The sequence below is a fragment of the Haliotis rufescens genome, unplaced genomic scaffold (genome assembly GCF_023055435.1).
Source record: "Haliotis rufescens isolate VD_foot unplaced genomic scaffold, xgHalRufe1.0.p SCAF_7, whole genome shotgun sequence".
NCBI classification, from domain to species: Eukaryota; Metazoa; Mollusca; class Gastropoda; order Lepetellida; family Haliotidae; genus Haliotis; species Haliotis rufescens.
Window position 1 is genome coordinate 23,163,131 of NW_025964361.1, and position 23,013 is coordinate 23,186,143.

At 41.2% G+C, this 23,013-nt stretch overlaps 1 protein-coding gene across 7 annotated transcripts in view; it reads right to left on the bottom strand.

Moving 5' to 3' along the window:
- LOC124137454 (glycine receptor subunit alpha-2-like) overlaps window positions 1-23,013 on the bottom strand; it is an 86,178-nt gene that overhangs the window by 22,870 nt on the left and 40,295 nt on the right. For all 7 annotated transcript variants that reach the window (XM_046503739.2, XM_046503743.2, XM_046503741.2 and 4 more), the window contains exon 2: window positions 13,033-13,101. The gene's annotated coding sequence lies outside the window, so the exon portion shown is untranslated. The remainder of the gene's footprint in view (window positions 1-13,032; window positions 13,102-23,013) is intronic.

A 23,013-nucleotide genomic window follows, 5' to 3' on the forward strand; every position in this document is an offset into this window, starting at 1 on the left:
TATGAATCACTTTCTTACAGGACATGCTTTTCGTGAATACCTGGTGTCACACTGATTTTCAGATTTTTGTCGGATAATCTCTGGCGTTGAAGGTATTTGCAAAGTAAGTTATATGGACACTAACCGTTGCTTGTTTAGACCATATCATTAATGCAAAACACGTCGCGTGTGTAGCATACGTTGATTTACACGCTTTGGGATTAGTGCACAATACATCAATACGTACATGCTGTACACCAACGTAGACACATTGACAGTCGCTAGTGTATTGTACATGTTGAACACCAACGTAGACACATTGACAGTCGCTTGTGTATTGTACATGCTGTACACCAACGTAGACACATTGACAGTCGCTAGTGTATTGTACATGTTGTACACCAACGTAGACACATTGACAGTCGCTAGTGTATTGTACATGCTATACACCAACGTAGACATATTGACAGTCGCTAGTGTATTGTACATGCTATACACCAACGTAGACATATTGACAGGCGCTAGTGTATTGTACATGCTGTACACCAACGTAGACACATTGACAGTCGCTAGTGTATTGTACATGCTATACACCAACGTAGACACATTGACAGTCGCTAGTGTATTGTACATGCTATACACCAACGTAGACATATTGACAGGCGCTAGTGTATTGTACATGTTGTACACCAACGTCGACACATTGACAGACGCTAGTGTATTGTACATGGTATACACCAACGTAGACACATTGACAGACGCTAGTGTATTGTACATGTTGTACACCAACGTCGACACATTGACAGACGCTAGTGTATTGTACATGTTGTACACCAACGTAGACACATTTACAGTCGCTAGTATATTGTACATGCTGTACACCAACGTAGAAATATTGACAGCCGCTTGTGTATTGTACTTTCTGTACACCAACGTAGACGCATTGACAGTCGTTTGTGTATTGTACATGCTTAACACCAACGTAGACATATTGACAGGCGCTAGTGTATTGTACATGTTGTACACCAACGTCGACACATTGACAGACGCTAGTGTATTGTACATGCTATACACCATCGTAGACATATTGACAGACGCTAGTCTATTGTACATGCTATACACCATCGTAGACATATTGACCGACGCTAGTGTATTGTACATGCTATACACCATCGTAGACATATTGACAGGCGCTAGTGTATTGTACATGCTATACACCATCGTAGACATATTGGCAGGCGCTAGTGTATTGTACATGCCATACACCATCGTAGACATATTGACAGGCGCTAGTGTATTGTACACCATCGTAGACACATTGACAGCCGCTAGTGTATTGTACATGCTATACACCAACGTAGACATATTGACAGGCGGTAGTGTATTGTACATGCTATACACCATCGTAGACACATTGACAGACGCTAGTGTATTGTACATGCTATACACCATCGTAGACATATTGACCGACGCTAGTGTATTGTACATGCTATACACCATCGTAGACACATTGACAGGCGCTAGTGTATTGTACATGCTATACACAATCGTAAACACATTTACAGCCGCTTGTGTATTGTACCTTCTGTACACCAACGTAGACACATTGACAGACGCTAGTGTATTGTACATGCTATACACCATCGTAGACATATTGGCAGGCGCTAGTATATTGTACCTGCTATACACCATCGTAGACATATTGACCGACGCTAGTGTATTGTACATGCTGTACTCCATCGTAGACATATTGACAGGCGCTAGTGTATTGTACATGCTATTCACCATCGTAGACATATTGACAGGCGGTAGTGTATTGTACACGCTTTACGCCATCGTAGACATATTGACAGGCGCTAGTGTATTGTACATGCTATACACCATCGTAGACATATTGACAGGCGCTAGTGTATTGTACATGCTATACACCATCGTAGACATATTGACAGGCGCTAGTGTATGGTACATGCTATACACCAACGTAGACATATTGACAGGCGCTAGTGTATTGTACATGCTATATGCCATCGTAGACATATTGACAGGCGCTAGTGTATTGTACATGCTGTACACCATCGTAGACATATTGACAGGCGCTAGTGTATTGTACATGCTATATGCCATCGTAGACATATTGACAGGCGCTAGTGTATTGTACATGCTATACACCAACGTAGACGCATTGACAGACGCTAGTGTATTGTACATGCTATACACCATCGTAGACATATTGACAGACGCTAGTCTATTGTACATGCTATACACCATCGTAGACATATTGACCGACGCTAGTGTATTGTACATGCTGTACATCATCGTAGACATATTGGCAGGCGCTAGTGTATTGTACATGCTGTACATCATCGTAGACATATTGGCAGGCGCTAGTCTATTGTACATGCTGTACATCATCGTAGACATATTGGCAGGCGCTAGTCAATTGTACATGCTATACACCATCGTAGACATATTGGCAGGAGCTAGTGTATTGTACATGCTTTACACCATCGTAGACATATTGGCAGGCGCTAGTGTATTGTATATGCTGTACACAATCGTAGACATATTGACAGGCGCTAGTGTATTGTACATGTTGTACATCAACGTAGACATATTGGCAGGCGCTAGTGTATTGTACATGCTATACACCATCGTAGACATAGTGACAGGCGCTAGTGTATTGTACATGTTATACACCATCGTAGACATATTGACAGGCGCTTGTGTATTGTACATGTTGTACACCATCATAGACATATTGACAGGCACTAGTGTATTGTACATGCTGTACACCATCGTAGACATATTGACAGGCGCTAGTATACTGTACATTTTGTACACCAACGTAGACATATTGACAGGCGCTAGTGTATTGTACATGTTGTACACCATCGTAGACATATTGACAGGCGCTAGTGTATTGTACATGTTGTACACCATCGTAGACATATTGACAGGCGCTAGTGTATTGTACATGCTATACACCATCGTAGACATATTGACAGACGCTAGTGTATTGTACATGCTATACACCATCGTAAACATATTGACAGTCGCTAGTGTATTGTACATGCTATATGCCATCGTAGTCATATTGACATGCGCTAGTGTATTGTACATGCTATACATCAACGTAGACATATTGACAGGCGCTAGTGTATTGTACATGCTATACACCATCGTAGACATATTGGCAGGCGGTAGTGTATTGTACATGCTTTACGCCATCGTAGACATATTGACAGGCGCTAGTGAATTGTACATGCTATACACCATCGTAGACACATTGACCGACGCTAGTGTATTGATGCCAAGGCTGTTTGTTGGTATGACGGTGAGGTATCCAATGGTAAACGTCAGTTGATACTGTTCTAATCTGATTCTGTTCATATAGTTTATTTGCAGTCTTTTTCTTGCATGTTGGAGACGAAACGATGAATTCGAGATGCTACCAACTTATTATTTATGAAACGAAATGCTAGTGACTATTGTTTGTGTCCAGTGTTACGCATATGTAGATGCAGTGTGGGGTATGCGATCGTGAAGTGAAGCACGATTTGTGCATCTATCACGTTTATGTCCCGTGTATATCTATAAATGTATGCGGTGCATTTGTTCCATATCGATGCCTTGATATTTCAAACTCCACATGTTACAGAAAAAATAGAATGTAACATGAGTGTTTCATAAGAGAGGGCATCAAGTAAATCTACGCTTTTTGTCAAAAGTGAAAAATCAATTCTTGTTTATATGCGTCACTTACAAGCGAGTCGAAAACAATTCTTTTTATGAATGTTTATTTTTTAGATATTTATGTTAACCAAACTTTCAGGATTGAAGAATATTTGTACAGAAGTATTTGTACAGATGTGCCGTAGCATCAAACGTTGCTAAGTTACTGACGTTTACACCAACTTGGACGTGAAGCGGGACTAATTGTACTATCCGAATTGAACGTTTTCATCAGAAGGTATATCCTGAAAGATAACTTCCAAGAAAATCGAAAGTTAATTAAAAGTTAGACACGACAAGCTATCACAAAATATCAAGATGCCTCCAGTCGAAGTGCACCTTTTCATAAATGTGTGTTCTCAATTTGCGCTATCTAAGAAAATATCGTGTTGCTCTCACCTCATTCACAAGCATGAATCTTGTCTCTACATGGACACGAGAGAGGCTGATTTTCAAACCTTTAATCTCACGGTCTTGTCTACCACGATTCCATCAACAGCAATGAGTCGGAATATAGGATGTAAGCCAATCACGACTGCCCATCAATGGAACAATCCCATCTCTGAAAATCCACGCATAGTAAAGTCTTTCTGATGGTCATGAACCGTCTTATTTGGGCAGAATAAACTTTTGTTTGGAAGCGTCTTTATATACACATTTTCTCCATCTGAACGTGATTGGGGACGACTCAGTTGCTGGGTACAGACTTGGTGCTTGCACGTGCCGTATCTTTTCAATCGTATTATTAATTCCAGTGGCCGCCTGGGTAACCAATGACAGACCCTCAGACCGCCTTGGTAACATCCAGAACAGGATGGCACAATACACTCATCTCCATCCCCTGATATATACCTTTGAGTTTAATGAAATTGGTAGAAGTTAAAAAGTAGTGGGACTGACTGAAGAAGATTACTAAGGCCTGACCTTGAAATGTTCTATGGTGATGTTCTGTGGCTACCGTTGACTCCGTATCACGTGCTCTCAGAACAGCAAAATCGATGCTGAATATTAAAACATTTCAACTTTCTATACAAGTAGACGTTCATTTTGCTGAGTTTTATAATTAAAACCTTGGCAATAAGAAAGAAAAGCATTCAATATCAGAAAAACTTATAGAAACCTACAGATATGAATCATGTCTGTAAGAAGAGGGGTGGGGCATCACGTGTCGTTAAAAGCTACTACATACAAGTGGAAATATCACGAACATGGACGTAAAAAACATAAAACCCACATGGTCGTATTGTGGAGAACATGGAGGCAACGAGTCCTATTAATAGTCTCGAAGACCTAAAGTAACACGTGGCTCACACTGGAATTCCCTTTCTGCACACGTCACCAGTGTCTGACAAACGAAAAGTGAAGGAACAAATAATTGAGAAAGCAGTGTATTGTGCCCTATGTTTTTGTTACCCAAGGTCGACTGCTCATAAAACTACTGCTCGACGACCACCTGAAAGTTGAGTGAACTTTGTCTCGACAGTCAACATACATTTCACGACAGTCAACATACATTTCTCGACAGTCAACATACATGGCTTGACAGTCACCTTACATGGCTCGATGGTAAGGTCATGGAATTGAATTTGATCATGTCAGCCACACAATACCTGTGCTCTGGATAAACTTTATTTTGCTGATGTTTAGCATTTTTACATTTTTGAATATAATTGAAACTTCTGTCACGCTTTCATCTCCATGTGTCACTTCAAGAAAAGAACATTTGTCAGGTGATTACCATGTAGAGTTCAAACGGTCAAGTCCCAGCAGTACTGGCCTCTACAGATCAATCACTGTGACTTAAACTGGTTCTACCCAGTCGGACGCAACGAACAATAATCAGTTATAAAAAAAATTCTCAGTCGCTTTTCCAAAGCAACAGACGTTGGTATCGTTTAACGGGGTTTGGTTTCCCATAACGAGAAATATCTCCCTAGGTGTTGTTGAACAGAACACTGGATACAATACAATGTTTACTCAGTTAATTGTGTTTTGCAAGATACTGTTAATTAAGGTCTTACTGCTGATGTGCGAAGAGACAATTCAAATTTGACGTGTATGGGTCACGTGTTACTACCAGACTTTTGATATGGCTCGTTGACTACCTGTAACTGTTCGGTTATACCACGTGCACACATTGAACTGCGTTCATCTGACCAGCTGACGGATCATGCTAATCTCCCACGGGTTTACACCCACTGCCTACAGACTGTTAATATGGCTCGTTGACTACCTGTAACTGTTCGGTTATACCACTGCACACATTGAACTGCGTTCATCTGACCAGCTGACGGATTATGCTTATCTCTCACGGGTTTACACCCACTGCCTACAGACTGTTAATATGGCTCGTTGACTACCTGTAACTGTTCGGTTATACTACGTGCACACATTGAACTGCGCTCATCTGTCCAGCTGACGGATCATGCTAATCTCCCACGGGTTTACACCCACTGGCTGTTGAAGATGACACTGTACCAGGTGACCCTGCTGTCTGTGTGCATGTACATATCAGAGCCGAGCCGCTGCACCAGTAAGTATCACTGCAACTCATCCGTTGAAACTCCAATTGTTTCAGTGGATATATCTAAGTACTTTGTAATCAATCTACCAGCGCGCTTTCACCTTTTGATGTTCGACAAGTACCATCACGTCTGAAACATCTGTATAGATAAACAATGCACCTTAAGACAGACAATGAAATCATAAGCGTATATAGATTGCCAACTGGTGTGAATGCAAGATACATTAATATCATGTAATATGAACGAATATGTGCAGAGAATAAGGGTGAATGGTTTTGTATGCCTCTTGGAGCAATGTTTCCTAACATCATCCATCAGAGGAACCCGAGCGAACGCTAGAACCACAGGGCCATCACGCCGCCTCAATGTACAGAGAAGAGGGCATTGCATGTCTGTTTGGAACTGTGGCAATGTGGCGAGAATCGAGAAGCTGTTTGCAGCATGCTGCCAAGGCCAAACATTTATATGTTCCAGTAACATGTGTCTTTGTTCGGAATTCATTTGTTTTGGTGAAAATACTCGCATGTGAACTACTGATATTGATTGGCTGGGAACAGACAGAGAAACTGTGATGAAAACACGCAATTAAATAATACTTTCCAGCGACCTGTTCGCAAATACGACGTTTTGAGCTTTCAAGTTGATATTCAAGTTCATTAATTATTTATATGACATTGAATTCATATCGCAAGTAACAATATAGATCAATAGCATTGGGTAATCCGACTTCCACAAGTCACTGTACAATTACACAGTGGTAGTGTGTCTCTGCGGTACGGCTGAGCGTCCCGCAGGATCCGTTGTCAAGGGTCAAAGTCACAGTACTAAACCCCATGTACGTTCAAGAATTCTTAGCTTTAAACTATACCTGACGCCAGGAGATATAATTTTAAACTTTTATAGGTATTTTTTCTTTTGGTTTGAGTTCAACATTATTGATTGGAGCAGCTTCTCTTGGTTACGTTTAAAAAAGGCCAGTATTAAAAGTCTTATAATCGACCCGTTCACTGTGTGTAAAGTTCTCATGTACTTGCATTCTTGACAGTATTTGTGTGTTGACAACATGTGGATGAAACATCATGTCAATTTCAGTGTGTTCATATTTCAGCAAATGAATACAAATAAGCAAACGTACATTTTTATGGATAACAACTTCTGGTTTATTGCATGTAGCGACGTTTCGATGTAGATTCTTACACCGTTGTCCAGCTGGAGTGATAAGAGTGTGAGGACCTACATCGAAACGTCGCCATATGCAATAAACCAGAAACTGTTATCAATACATTTATACGTTTCCTTATTTACACTGGAAGCAACTCATGTCGTGCCGCAACCAATAGGCAGCATGTGGGACTCTTGGGTTCCTTTGTCATGAAACGTCTTTGTCGTTCACTTAATGAGTATCAGCAACAATACTGGACACATGGAATAAACGTACTTATCTTACCTCGCACATGAACGTCTCATTCTGACTGGCTCAGATCAGTTAAATTATTTTAAATGTACCTCGTTAACATGTAAGATACACTTTGTTTGTTCCTTGCTCGGATTGCTGAACTGTTGGCATTACATCTGCGAAATATGAACAGCAATTTAGTTTCTCGTATCAATTATGTAAGACTCCGAATATTTACAATATTTTCTGTCGTCTGCTAAAAATGCCTAACTGTGGTACTCGTACCTATTCGTACCAAAGCTTGCATGCATAAGACGTGTCTGCAATATAGATATGTGTGCGGTAACATAAATTCGTTGTCCACGTACCGGTCCCTCGGGGTCAGGGAACTAAACTGACATAGAGGGTACATCAACTCATGTTCCCCTCGAGACCCGTGGACAACGTATAATGTACACCGTTGAGGCACCTCCGCGAAGTGAACACGAAACATATCTTAAAGCAAAAAGCCCATCGACCCCGATAATCATGTTCATGAATGCATAAGTGAAAGGTTTCCCGAGAGTTCATGACATGTCTCTACTGCTGCTGTACACTGACACTCCCTGTGTGGAGCTTGTGCAACATATCACTATTGCTGGAGTCACCACAACCATGTGATCAATAATGGGATAATGTCGCCATATTAGTGAGTGAGTGAGTGATTACCATTCCGAGGGTCACAGTGAGTGAGTGAGTGTATTTGAGCCATCCATGTATGCAATTTTCATCACTATTTTGCCTTTTACGCCAAATGGAATCTGTTCCAGCAGAAAATCGAGACTGATCATTCTCTGTGTATTTCCATGTAGGTCATCGTTTCACGTATCGTTTACCAATCCTCCAGCAGTGGTGATAACAAGAGGGGCGACACTAACTATGGGCTCTACATTTTGCAGATATTTCTTATGAATATGGAAAGGGTTTAGTCGAATATACCTATGAGGCAATATTATTCTATTCCTGCAGACATTACGTTAGTTACGGCGGGGACAGATGAAATATGATCGGGGTTTACGTGAACACTGCATTTAGCAGTATTCCAACATTATGACGGCAGGAGACACAAAATGGTTAAAGCTTGGACTCGCCACCCGAAGACGCGGGTCCGACTCCCCACATGGTTCCAAATGGTGCACCAAGAGTTTACTATGCATAGATATGCATCTAGTGCATTAAAACATGTAATCCGTGTGTATACGTAGTTCTGTATTAAGGTGATAATTAGCGCTTCTGTTCACATTGATAAGTATTACAAGTGTTTGACATGCGCGTTTGCTGATACTGCAGCTGCATTTCAACATGATCCAGACGTTAATTGTAAAGGATGTCCACACGTGTCTTCAGACATAGGTTGATTAAATTCTCCCTTAGCACATGCCAAAGGTGTAAGAAAAGAAAAGAGTAGCACCACGGTTTACTATAACAGGTAGTGAGTGAGTGAGTGAGTGAGTGAGTGAGTGAGTTTGGTTTCAGTTTGAACATTATATCAGGGCGTTTCAGCTTAACCTTTTTGTGACACTTTTTGTTTCACGTCCTGTCACCTCTGCGTGTGCAAGGATTGCTGGAGATAAGAAAGGGAAACACAGAGACATGTGGGTGCGTGTATTGCAACGTTTGGCCATTATCCCCAATAACCATATTACTGAGACCTCGTATACAGCGGAAGAGCAATGGAATTTGAGTGAGTGAGTGAATTTGGTTAACGCCGCCTTGTACAACATTCCAGTTATATCACGGCGTGTCAGCTTAATGAGAGGGAAGAAAGCAAGACATGATGCAGGTCGCAGAATGTACCACTTTAGTGAAACCCACCAGCTACATCAGGTGAGGTGAAGTGGAGGTAACGTCGTGTTCAAGAATATTGCACTTGAAATCTCTATCAACACGTAACGATAATGTATTGTAACAGCTTTCAGTGTTCAGTGTGCAAGTGTCAGTTCCATGCTAGTGGTTACATAATCTCTGTAAGGGATTTCCACATTATCAGCACTTGCACAACAGCGGCGCGGGTTGAATGTGATAACACTTCCATACACCATCTCTTTATTAAAGTCGGTCTCAGTTTCATTTTAAGCTGATGTTAAAACGCGATAAAACAAGTTTCCTTACTTCACTTACTCATCATATATATATTTAGATCACCTTATGGCAATAGGTACATGTTTACAATAGGCAATAGGTACATAGGTACTATATTCTGCTGGAAGGAAGTGTTTGTGAAGATGGTATTATTAAAATTAAAACCATACCTGCTTGTAGAAACGATGCTTGAGTAAATTACGAAAATATATCGAAACAGATACTACTAACACTGGTTAGTATTGGTATTATAATCATGGCTGCGACACTAATAGCCGACTTCACAGATTGTACCATCACAGGAGTTGAGCCAGGGTCTTCCCAATAACCACTTGCCAGCCTATTGTCTATTGATTTCGAGGGACTCCGTTTAAGCCAATGTCCTTGTATGTCAGTGTAGGATTTGTTTGTTGTTAAACGCCGCACTCAGCAGTATTCCAGCTACATGACGGTGGTCTGTTAAAATGTCTGGAGCAAACAATCCAGTGATTGACAACATGAGCCTCGGTCCCGGAATTGGGATACGATGACATGCATCAACCAAGTCAGCGAGCCTGACCACCCGATCCCGTTAGTCGCCTATTACGACAAGCATGGTTTGCTGAAGACCTATTCTACACTGGATCTTCACCCGTCTGTCCGTGTAGGAGCAACGGTTATATATGTAGAAAGGTTCATCGGATACCACATCATATTACATCCACACTATGATGCTTCTTTATTCTCAAAGTCCGGACGATTCAAGTAAGTAAAAGCGACAAAACCCTGTCCAGAAACATGTCCACTTCACGATTTTAACCATGTCATAAGAACGTGTTTATGAATCACTATCAAACAGTGATGATACCAGGTGTTCACGAAAAGGTGAGCGTGTCCTGCCTCACCGTTGGCACCCGTCACAAACACATGCAAAGGTAAGTCAACTGTTCACTTGAAAAAACACGGGAACATACGGCACAAGTCAACCTAGGGATTTGTATCGGACATCAGTTTGGTCACCATTTGGACATCATTAAGGAACGCTCCACACATGTAAGTAAACATTCGATCTTATTTCACAGCGTGTCAGCTGGATCTGGGAGCAACGGGATGTGGGTCTTAGAGAGTCTATATCATCTATAACGTTGGTGAAACCCTAGATTCATAATCAGCAAGAGTGTAGGATTCTGTAAACATGATCCGATAATTATAGGAATTTGGCTCACCAAAGGGATGCAACTCGTCACAGCGACTGATCCACCAGTCGTCTATCTCAAGGTCACAACTCAGTGATTTGTTCAGCAGACTTTGTTAATCTGGACCATTTTAACCGGGCACCCTACGGATTAACAAGGTTTCACTGAATGTTGTTGTATTTCCTCGTCTACAGCTAGGGTCGGCGTATGCACGTCGTGGCTACTGGCTGGATCATGCATAGATATGTGATACATTGTAAGCCATAAGTATAATGACACCATCGCTTCGACTTACCGGCGTCTGTTGTCTTTATCTAAGGCCCCAAACATGTACGCTTAACTCCGTCTCCTTCAAGTACCAAAGTCCACAAAAATAACTCCATTTTATAATGAAGTAACCCAATATTTTGAATTAGTCACAAATGTTCTCTCCATCTGGCCATATTTTTACTCATTCTGCCGCTACGTGCATTTAATCGATTTCGACTTGAGAAAGACAGAATCCTCACACCAGCAGGAGCAGCATCGCTGTGAATGGATTGTCTGTAAATCCCTTGGGAATTTGCTTTTCACACGTGCAGGCACTGCAAGGAGTTCAGCCAGCAAAATGTACACAATCACAGAAACGTTTGCCCGGTCACTGTTTGGAACTATTAAAGTCAATAACAACCTTACTATACGCAAACACTGAGCATGCACAGTTACTTTCTAATTGAAAAGTTTAGTTTCAGAGAATGACGGCAGCGGTACGCTGTACAAATAGTCAGATCGTTGCTACTGTACATATGGTTATCCAACAATTGTTACACGGACGAATTCCGTAATGAGGGCTCTGACCTTCAGAGCTATGCTACATTAACCATTGTCTTGATCGTGACCCTCCCAGAGACCATCTCAATACATTACTCTCGTTTTACGAACATGTTATGTATCAAATTAATAATCAATAACTTATATTGCAGTATACATCTGAAATACCTATCCCAGTATCCCATGCTTGTCATATTAACCGACCAGCATGGATTGGTGGGCCGGTCCCTTAACTGATTGCGCGTTATCATACATGTATGATTTAGGGAATTATTGCATAGAAAATTCATTGTAACTAACTTATAGTTGCAGTTCTGGTGGATGTATATGTAAATGAATGCGTTAACATGATAATATATACTTTGTTTACATTTTAGCTTCCATGTAATCGGTTTGATATTTATGCGAGAGGATATTGTGAAAGCCACGCTGGACAAAATTCAACCACGACCTTGACCTTTTTCTGGACCAGGCACACCAGCGTCAGAGTGAATGGACACAACCCACACCATCCGGTCACGATGTTAAAATAGCAAATATAGCGCGCACGTGGCAGTATACATCTCACATAACTACCCCCGTGGCAGTTTCGCGGAAGAACAGGTCCCTAACAGCCAATTCTTGTCGGAGTAGCCGACCACAGAAATGATCGGGTGGACAGAGATATGGCTGATAGTACGCTATTTGCCAAAGACCGATCACCCAATTTTTCTTCACGGGGTGAGGGGGAAGGCGGGGAGAGAGACAAACATGAGACCAATTCTCACCCGGATCTTCACGTATAGCAGTAATCTATAATCATTCAACAGCATATTCACGTGTGAGATTCACTATTAATTTCTCAGCTCTTGATATATACGGCCTTCTCTCTTAACCAAAGCTAATAAGAACGTAAAGATATTTAGAGTTAAGCACAGTGTGCATCTTATTGATTTTAGGAAACTATCCATAAATATCACATTTCTTACACTTTTGTCAAACATATATCCCACGCACATACGCACACACGCACACACACATTTAGTATTCACTGAATATAAGGTGTAGGTGCCCATTGCTATATACAATGCAATGCAACTACACCAAGCTACGTTCAGACACACAATACACCTCGGTGACCTGATTCTACCTAGCTACCAGACAAGGATAGAGATATCTGTGGCTGTTTCCTGTTCTCTCATCAACACTGGGTCGATTAACAGCGACAACCAAGAGAAAGACACTGCAGCTTTACAGCTGAAGAAAGCAAACCCCAGAGTAAAGACATTTACATAGAATCTAAAAGGTTGCCTACCTCAGCCAAACACGACCAGGCCTTCAGAGCTTGTATCCAAGACTTGGTATCTGGATGAGCTGAGTAACACTGCAATACAAAATTCAAACAGTTTACTTCTCGTGAAAATACTCCAGTCAGTCAGTTCCGGAAGAAAAATCAATGCGAGGACTACAGTGGTGCTGCCGATCTGAAGCCACTGAAGATGGTCATATCCAATACACACTTTAATTTGTTAGCCTCGTTAATAAGAATTTGAGCGCTGGATTGTATTAACAATTCATCAAGCAGGAATGAGGTTTAATTGACCAACAGCTAACGGTGATCGGTCAAGTGGGATCTCTCATGTGGAGGAGAGTCTCTCTGTTGTATGCAGCGAGTGCTGATATCCTAGATTTTCTATTATCCTGCTATGCAGATGGAGTATATGTGTCCCTAAGTATGAACAGCACTCAGTGACACAGCTGTTATGGACTGGATGTACGATACTGTATAATAACGCCATTGCAAGAATCAATATAGACATATTTCTCACAAACAGTTGAATGTATAGAGCAAGTATATATACACACAGCTGTACCATCCTCTGGGGCTTCAGATCGGCAGCACCAAAGTATATACATTATACTCAAGTGCGTGAGTGAGTATGGTTTTACGCCGCTTTTAGCAATATTCCAGCAATATCACGACGGGGGACACCAGAAATGGACTTCACACATTGTACCCATGTCGGGAATCGAACCCGGGTCTTCGGCGTGACGAGCGAACGCTTTAACCACTAGGCTACCCGACCGCCCTATTTATGACTCAAGACAATAAAGGAAAGCATCCCTGTACAAAATACCTTGCGTGAACACATTCAATAACGTGACAGATGTTATGCAGACCCGAGGTTAAGTCTATTGGTGTGTTTCCTGCTACATTATTAACAACGTATCACCACAAATAACACATACAACAGATGAGGGACAGAAAACGTTCTTAAATTCCGACTCTAGGACCGATGGTTATTTGAGTGAGTGAGTAGGGTTTAACGCCGCTTTTAACAGTATTTCAGTCATATCGCGGCGTGTCAGCTTAATGTGGGAGGAAAGCCCGAAGTGAACGTCTCAGGACGTTTACCACTTCGGTGAAACCCAAGAGCACGACTATGGTGCTAACAAACCTAGAAACATAATCGGGGCGAACCGGGATTCGAACCCACAATCATAGGTTTCTGGTGTGCCCAAGGGACGCAACTCTGCACAGCGAATTGCGGCGCCTAAGACGACTGGGCCACCCGTACCCCCGATGGTTATTTGAAAAGGTGTAACTGGTATATAATGTACACTGCTGTACCTTTTCACTGATGGGAACTTGTCCAACTTGAACCTATTTAAGAAAATATGTATCTCCAGAGATACAGCTAACACTACGAGAAGCGATGCAGCAAAGCCTTTGTCAGCGAAGCTTCAACAACACATGTTTGTTATGGTCAAAGATGATGATCTGTCTTTCTCCTGTGACTCCCCTGATGCGGTCCATGATAGGTTATTAATTCGTCGGCTATGTCCTGTGGTCACTGACATGTTTCATTGTGAGTTGAGCCGTGATAAGGAAATATCGCTATGAATTACGCGCTTGGCTTATTGCATCCATGGGTGTTTGCTGTAACGCCGTGAACCTGATTTCCCGTGATAAAATGGTGGGGAGGCGTTCTGGGTTCAGAATGTGGACATCATGTCCAGTTCACCTGTCCCGAATGTATGCACGTGTGTCGGAGAGAGTACATTGTAATACGAGTGTTGTCTCACGATACATAACCTGTAGTCGATATTGTGAGGGGTGTGTGTGTGTGTGTGTGAGGGTGTGGGGGTGTGGGGGTGTGGGTGTGGGTGTGGGTGTGGGGGTGTGTGTGTGTGTGTGTGGGGGGGGGGGGGGGGGGGGGGGGGTCATCTTCCGTCAGCATGACCTTCCACATCGGTCAACGATAAAATAGTTTTCCACTTTTAAAAACTGCTGTGGATAGTCAATAGCCATATATAATTCCTATCATGAAGAGCTGGTTGCTTCCGAACACGATCATGATCGTCACAACCTAACCAATTCCTGCCACTACTCAGATCATATATACATATAATGAGCTGAAGATTATTGCACTTATATAGCGACGTGCAGGCACGTGTGTGTTGCTGCTTGTACTAGTCCTGACTGATGCCGATTTATAGTGCCAGCACACTGAGATACCATGCCGCAGTTTAACATGAATACCCCACTCGGACAAAGTATACTGACTCCGAGCCGACCAGTCCTTGTTAAGCCCCTTAATGCCGAGCGCCAGACAGGGTAACAACAAGTGCCATCGTTTAACGTCTTTTGGTATGACGCGGCCAGGGAACGAACCCCGGACCTTCCGCTCTCCAGGCGGACGCTCTACCACTAGACCACTGAGGCGGTCTTATATAAATATACGTCTTGCTGTAGATACCACAATCTTACAACGTTCTACTATATCAACATGTATCATTATCATGCTAAATATCCCTATCCTATTCTCAAGAGACAGAAAAAGAAAAGATAAGCGTATCCTGTCGGAATGGTGGTACCCGTCACAAACACATGCAAAGGTAAGTCAAGTGTACAGATATCCAGAGATCATTTAGATGTCCGCCAGATGTCAGCTAGATGTCAGTCAGATGTCTGTTAGGTGTCTGTTTGGTGTAAGTCAGATGTCCGTCCTAGCAAGGGCAAGTTCAAATCGTTTTATGTGGGTGGACTTTGTAATTATTGATTACCTTGTTTACTCAGACACTGTCGTAATTTCTAACATAGCACCAATCACAACATATACACCTCGAGTGAGAGAGTGATCCCCAGACGATAGAGCATTTTACCTGAGATTCTCTGACCTGAATAAAACATCTTTATAAACAGCGATAAACCTAATTCAACGGTAACATGAAACACGCAATATCAGTGGAGCTATATCCTTAACCACCAGTGAAGTTATGGCAACCCAGCTGTTATGACCTGCTTCTGCCAAATGCATGATGCACTGCATCGTGATGCATGTGATTATGCGCAATTAAAACGCAATTCGTTATTCGCATACCGTGACTAGAAAACAGCTTGTTGTGAGAAGATATTGGCGTGAAGACGTTATTCGTCCATCAGCTGCACCTGGTTATGTTGAATGTTTTGTGTGTTATAGTCGCGTCTCATTATTCAGTATTCTCGATTCAGGATGACCCGTCGCATGCGTAATGCACACTAGTACTGTCATTGGTTATGTGACGTGTAAGTAGACCGACACCGGTTGGTATGTATTTCTGTCAGGACAACATATCGTTTACTATCATCATTTTCGTCTGGCTGCTTCTAACCGATTCGTTAACGGATTTGCCACAGCGTAATGTTTACATTTCATAAATAAAAATCAGAGGATGTTCCAAGAACATTTTGAATCCATCAACTCATAAATGAATCAGTCCGTGTTTTCCTGACACGTCGAGTCTGATGGTTTTCATTTACACACAGACTGGGGTCGGCAGCTGTTAAACAACTTGTCGAGTATTTTTCTCAATGTAACTGTTTACATATCCGACCAGTTGGACGATATTTCAATGTCTGTTTTACAGTGGAACCATATTGAATATTACTTATGCCTCAGGATGTCAAGGATGGTCTAATGGTCAATTTGATGTACTGTTACAGAATTAATGTTGGGGATAAATCACTCACTCACTTATAGGCAGATTCCGATATGTCTATAGTATAGTGTTTGAAAGGCAATATGATGTTTAGATGTTTTGTCAAGATGTTGATACATTGCAATGACTTACACATTATTTCGAACCTATCGTAAGTAAAATTGATGGCTAAATGACAAGTGCAAACTAAACTTAATTTGGAAAACAATGAAACTATCAACATGTTAAAATATTCTTGAATCACACAACCATGTTGGCTTCATGGCAACATAAACAGCTTGTAACGCTATTATTGTTGCGTTTGCTGGTTGTGACGTGTGGAGATGCGTATCCTATCTATTAAAATCACCCTTGACCTTTATAGGACATTGAACCAACATTTAAAACCTATGCTTAAGTCTATAATAAAACATGCATTATTGAAACGTTAAAATTCAGTCCTTTGCTTCAGGGAGGACGGTGCGGGAAACTGAAGCATTAAGACACCCGGGGGGATTTACAAAAGTGTTAATGACATCGCTTGGAACCTTTTAAATAATTAAGGGACCCTTCGTGCCATGTCGTCTTTGAATCTAGAGAGGACGTAGAGAAGACGGACGTGGCTTTGATCTAAGCACTGATGACAACCGCGTTAATTAATCTGTCATGTCATGTGTGTAATGATACGCCCCCACCATACCCTGTACAATTCCAGTACTGCTGATACATGAGTTGTGTGGATATAGCGTCAGGCGATAATGATTTAAATGATATTTCTATAATATGATCCACATGAACGCGTTATGTGCGCTCATGCATGAGATACGTCATGTCAGTGTGTGTTTGTGTGTGTGTATGTGTGTGTATGTGTGTATGTATGTGTGCGTATGTGTGTATGTGTATATGTGTGTATGTATGTGTGTGTGTGTATGTGTATATATATATATATATGCGTGTGTGGGAGTGTGTGTGCGCGCGCGTGCGTGCGTGCGTGCGTGTGTGTGTGTGTGTGTGTGTGTGTGTGTGTGTGTGTGCTATGGGCCTATATACAGCAATGTTAACACATTATCTGGCCTACGGTCAGATAAGTGACGACACCAATCACACAGGTCTTCGTACGCGCGTCCGACCGATGCCAAACTCCACAGAATTAGCGCCTGCAGATGGATGAATCTCATTTACACTAGGTGTATCTGAACTATCTGAATCAAGAACGGACATGATCAAGACATTGCGACTGGGATATATATCCATTGCCCCGGCATTATATTTAAAGCATTTCCCACATGGAACTTCGTAGCAGTTACGTATAAGAACTCTTCAGGACATCGGATTTGTTTCTGTGTCTTTAATTGGCATTTTAGAAGCTGTAGTATCAATAAAGACAGAGCTGACTTAGTTTTTAACTAGTTTTCTGTACCGACACGTTTCATTGAACGAATAGCGATTTTGAAATCCATAAGATTTGTTTATGTTACGTATATGAAATTGTCATTGATCAGAAATAACTAAAACTCACATGTATTCAAGAAAGTCCAATTGTTAAATCAAAGCTATTACAATTACTTACACATTTCTCCTCATATGTTATGGAAGACTGTCTTACATTAATAGAGCACATGTTGCCTCGATCTCCTTCTGTGGGAGTTGCTGCCATATGTTTTATCTAAATTTAAACACAGCATCACTATATTCAGAATGTGTTATCTTGGGGCGATGTGTTTACCATGAAGCCTATTTTATTCACATGAAACCTACATCATTGTCTTAGCCTCGCATAATTGAATACCACAAGGTCCTGAGAATATAGTACAACACACAATTAGAGTCAAGGTGCCACCTTCAATAAACTGTCTGAAGTAGCATTGTCCGTTTCGATAAATTTCCCCGAGGAGTCTTCGTCCAGCATCAAGACTAAGGTCATGACACAACGCTGACCTATCTCAGTTTCTTCATAGCTGACCTCATACTGAATATCATAAACTGTATGCACTTCTCACCAATCGCTTTTCTATGAATAAACATATTCAACTTTTGTTCACTAAGGAGCAACTAAAACAATATTGTGAGATAGATGACTGTAAGACGCTAAGTAGGACACAACGTTCAGTGACCCAGCCGATTGTATCATATTGTCACGTGATTCTATGCATGACGCAAAGGTAAATGAAGCTGGTGGCGGAGTGTAGCGACATGGGTGACCGTGCTCGGAAAGCCATCTGATTGGATAAATTTGCCTGTTTATCCAACAGCGATTAAGTAGATGGTATTATAAATACACACTAGGCAGTTCGGTTTGTATTCTCGACAGGAGAATGCAAATAGAATTAATCCCGATCTATTAATGCCATGCGCTTTAAGTATGCCCCTTCGTAGTGTTGACGTTATACATGTGACCTAGACTTCTTCTTCTTCTTCTTCTTCTGCTTCTTCTTCTTCTTATTATTATACAGATTAAAATAAACAATAGCAGCAAAGAGGGTTTGAGTTATCCTAGCACAGGCTGGTGAGGCTCATCAGCTCAGTGCCCTTGCCCCCTCTACACGCAGCCCAGACAGCGTATGGGACTTCTCCCAATAAGTGTCGCTAGTCGAGGCCACGTCGAACCCACGCATACCTTTTCGGAGAATGTGAAGACTCCCCAACACTGCAACCTTTTACATTACCCAGATTATCAGAAAGGCTGTATTCCTTGCAGCAAACCCGGCTACTCTCCAATGTCATCTGATTTGGAGGTACCAAGCCTAAGGCACCGAGGACAATGAGGAGTCGAACAACTTGGTATTTGGGATGCAAGTGTGACATTTCGAAAGCGAGGTCTGCATATTTGCAATGTTTTTTCCTGAATCTTGTCAATTACAATAGTGTCAAAAGGGACTAAAAAAGTAATGATATAAATGATTTCATTGGATGTATAAAAAAGGACAAGATCAGGATCGTTGGTCTGGATAACGGAGACTGCATAGGGGCCTATTCCAAAGAATTTTGTATTTATCGTATTCCATGACGCCCTCTACATATCGTGGATCGTACCATGGGTGGACCTCTGTGTCAAAACCACAAGCATGGTGAATAAAATGATCGAGCAACTGGATCATGTCATTTAAGATACAATGTTTGTGCCAGAGCTGGGCATCCACTAACAATGTGTTGGACTATCTCATTAAATTCATTGCATAATCTACATTTCATATTTACATTTTGATGCCAAATGACACATTGACGGTTTCGAATGGGAAGTGACTGTTCCTGAACAGCAAACAGATCTAGAAAGCCTACTGTATCACTTTTCAGGCCAGCCGACTTCATCCAAGCCAAGGACTCAGGGTTGATGATAAACTTGATGCAGTGGTCGCTCCGATAGCATCTCCTTGAAAAATTGAGTATGTGCCGATCTGATATGGCACTTGGCTTGGTTGACAGTCATTTACGTACCGTCCAGCAGTACAGAACAATCATCAAAATCAACATTGACATTGCGATTATGTCCCACATCCTTAGCTCGTTTACGACGGCGTGGGTCAATGCATCAATCACTGGTTTGTCTAGTCCAGATTCGGATATTTACAGGTTCTTGGGCGACATTTAACAACAAACAAACTACGAGCTGAACCAGGCGGTCTGTAGAAGGTTCACTGAAGTCACTTTTCCCTTCATGTCGGACACTGTTCCACATGCTCCAGTCTTCGGTGTCTACATTTCACATTTTTAGCTACACTCGAGCTCTGTAATTTTTATGGATATTTAAATGAGCGTCATACGATTCTTTCTCAAAGGTTATTTGAGCACAGAGTTATAACATTCAAGGCCTCAGTAAAGTTTCCCAAACTTTTTATAGTGGTCACGTAGAGAGAATTTACAAATTTGACGCACCAGTGTCCGATGCTATTCCTTATTGTTTTTGGCGCCACCGGTGGGGCAGGATACGCTCACCTTTCATCAAACAGCTGGTATCATCACTATTTGATGGTGACAAATTAGACACAAATAATGGATAACAACTTCTTAATTTGACTGTAATACCGTTTCGGTATACCGTTAACAAGTAATGATAATCTTGCTTGACAACGGTGTGATGATCTATACCGAAAAGCTTATCAAACAATTTATTTGATAGCGACACTTAGACACATGCTCATGATATAGTCGGAATTACACAATCAACTCTGCTTTTAGAAGTTATTTCTTATGAATGTGGAAAGGATTTTGTCGCTGTCATAGCATATAGGTTTTCTGATCGCTCTAAAGTTTTGTGTTATAACACCAGCAGAGCCGGGTTACAATTCTCTTCCCAGAGGTCGGCCATCATTCAATAAAGAATATTTCGTACGGATAATAGATGAAAACGGGAATGCTGAAGTTATTTTCTTATCCTCAGTTTCTGTAATTAACGTCAATTAGTTTTTCTATGTGAGCTCTTCATCCATTAACTCAGGATCCCAAATAATTATATTCTAAATGACTATAATATTGTGAAAGGTCTTGCTGTAATGAGTAACCACGGGCTTTTCTAAACAGCAGTACTTTCAACCACACAATACATCTGAAATGGGATCTAAAAGAAAAGTAATTTAGAATAGAAATGGATATTCAATAGAGAAACATATTCAACAAACCAGTGAACAATGAATAATGTATTTGTGCGTACGTTTTTAGATTCTATTAGCAAGCTCTCGTCTTTCTGATAATCAGAGCTCAACAAAGCAAGCTCGGCCAAAAAAGCTGCGAGTACAACCGATGTTAAAAGCATATGCATAAATAAATTAATATAACCGAACACTGTGACAAATATCTGAACCTATAAAAGATTCGAAAAAATAGCAGAAATAAATTAACAAAACACCACAACAAAGTTGAGGATAATATCACGGATCGACCTTCATGAACTTATTATCCGGAGTGTATGCAATACAATTACGTTATTCCACAGGACTGTTCGTATGAACTCCTTGCTCAAAGTAGAGCTCTCTCTCTTTACCGACATTCTTTATATCTTTAAAAGAGACGCGGATAACGCGTTTATATGTTTCGGAGTTGCACATGCAATGCCCTGTTTTGCACTGAAGTTAAATTTCCGATGCCAAGTACCCATCATGTCGTCTTTGGGGAGACTGCACCAAGTAGCTGATTCCAAGGAACGAGGCTGCTCTGAACACATTGGCGTTATCTAATTAGAAATGGGGTTTCTTCAAACTTTCAGCTAATAAACATTGTTGCACATAAATGCACCGCTGTAGATTAATGTCATTTTTTCAACATAACAACAGTCAGTCATAGAGACTCCTTGTTATATTCAAATACATTCATGTGAAAAGCAGAATCAGTCGTCGAAGCGGGTGATCCGCAGCCACTAGACATACCGCTGCCTCGAAGCACGCAGGCGCTTTGCCACCTTTTCTCGAATCTACCCTGGTCACGGTCAAGTCACCACTCCGGTCCATCACTTTATTTCCGGCACCGCTCGGGAAAGTCCGGTGGTCGTCGTTGCACAGTCTCATTGCATTCTGTGTTAGAGATTTAGTGACCTGTTTCATTCTCTTGTGATTTAATGGCACACTCATACCATGTATTGATTTGATGTTTGTTATCTCCTATATGTTCAAGTATTGAAAATGTTTTTTGTGACTGATTTCAAACATTCGGGGAATTAATATGTACATTCAGATATTTCTCATGTATTTTTTGCCTCATCAATAATTGTACATAGCTTGTTGTAAATATTTAATGATACCCTTGGATAGCTTAATATGTTCAGCGGTTTATTTTGGTACTTACATCTTCAGTACAGATATAGTAGTTACTTTGTTATTCGTATTTTCACCATGTTTAGAAACACTGGTTGACTAAGCGCCACAGACTTTTGTATTCCACGGCTGTTCAGGAGAGATTGTTCGCTCTGAGGTCAGCGCGCAGTATATAAAAAAAACTTCGTCAGATCTTGTGTCTTTACCCCAAGGACTCGTTAGGCTGTTTTTAATTTATAAGGGTCGGTTTGCTACAGGGTGGTCATAGAAAATTCAGGTTTCGTAAGTAAGTGAATACGGGGCACCTTTTGATCCTGTACTGACTTACTCTGGTTGTATTGAGTTGAAGTTAGAAACTAGGTTTTCCAATAATCCGTTTTTTCAGTTATCCGTGGACAACCAACCTTCCTGTGATTGTCCAACTATTGGGGAATTTGAGCATTTCTTGCTCAGTCAAAGTGACTGACTCTTTAGTCTAGACTAGTTTAATATTCAGACGTACTCGTCTATTTTATAGTCCAAGTGACTTAGTTTAGGGAAAGATTTATGTGTTTATTATTTAACCCAGCCGAGGTTATTCACTCTTTAGA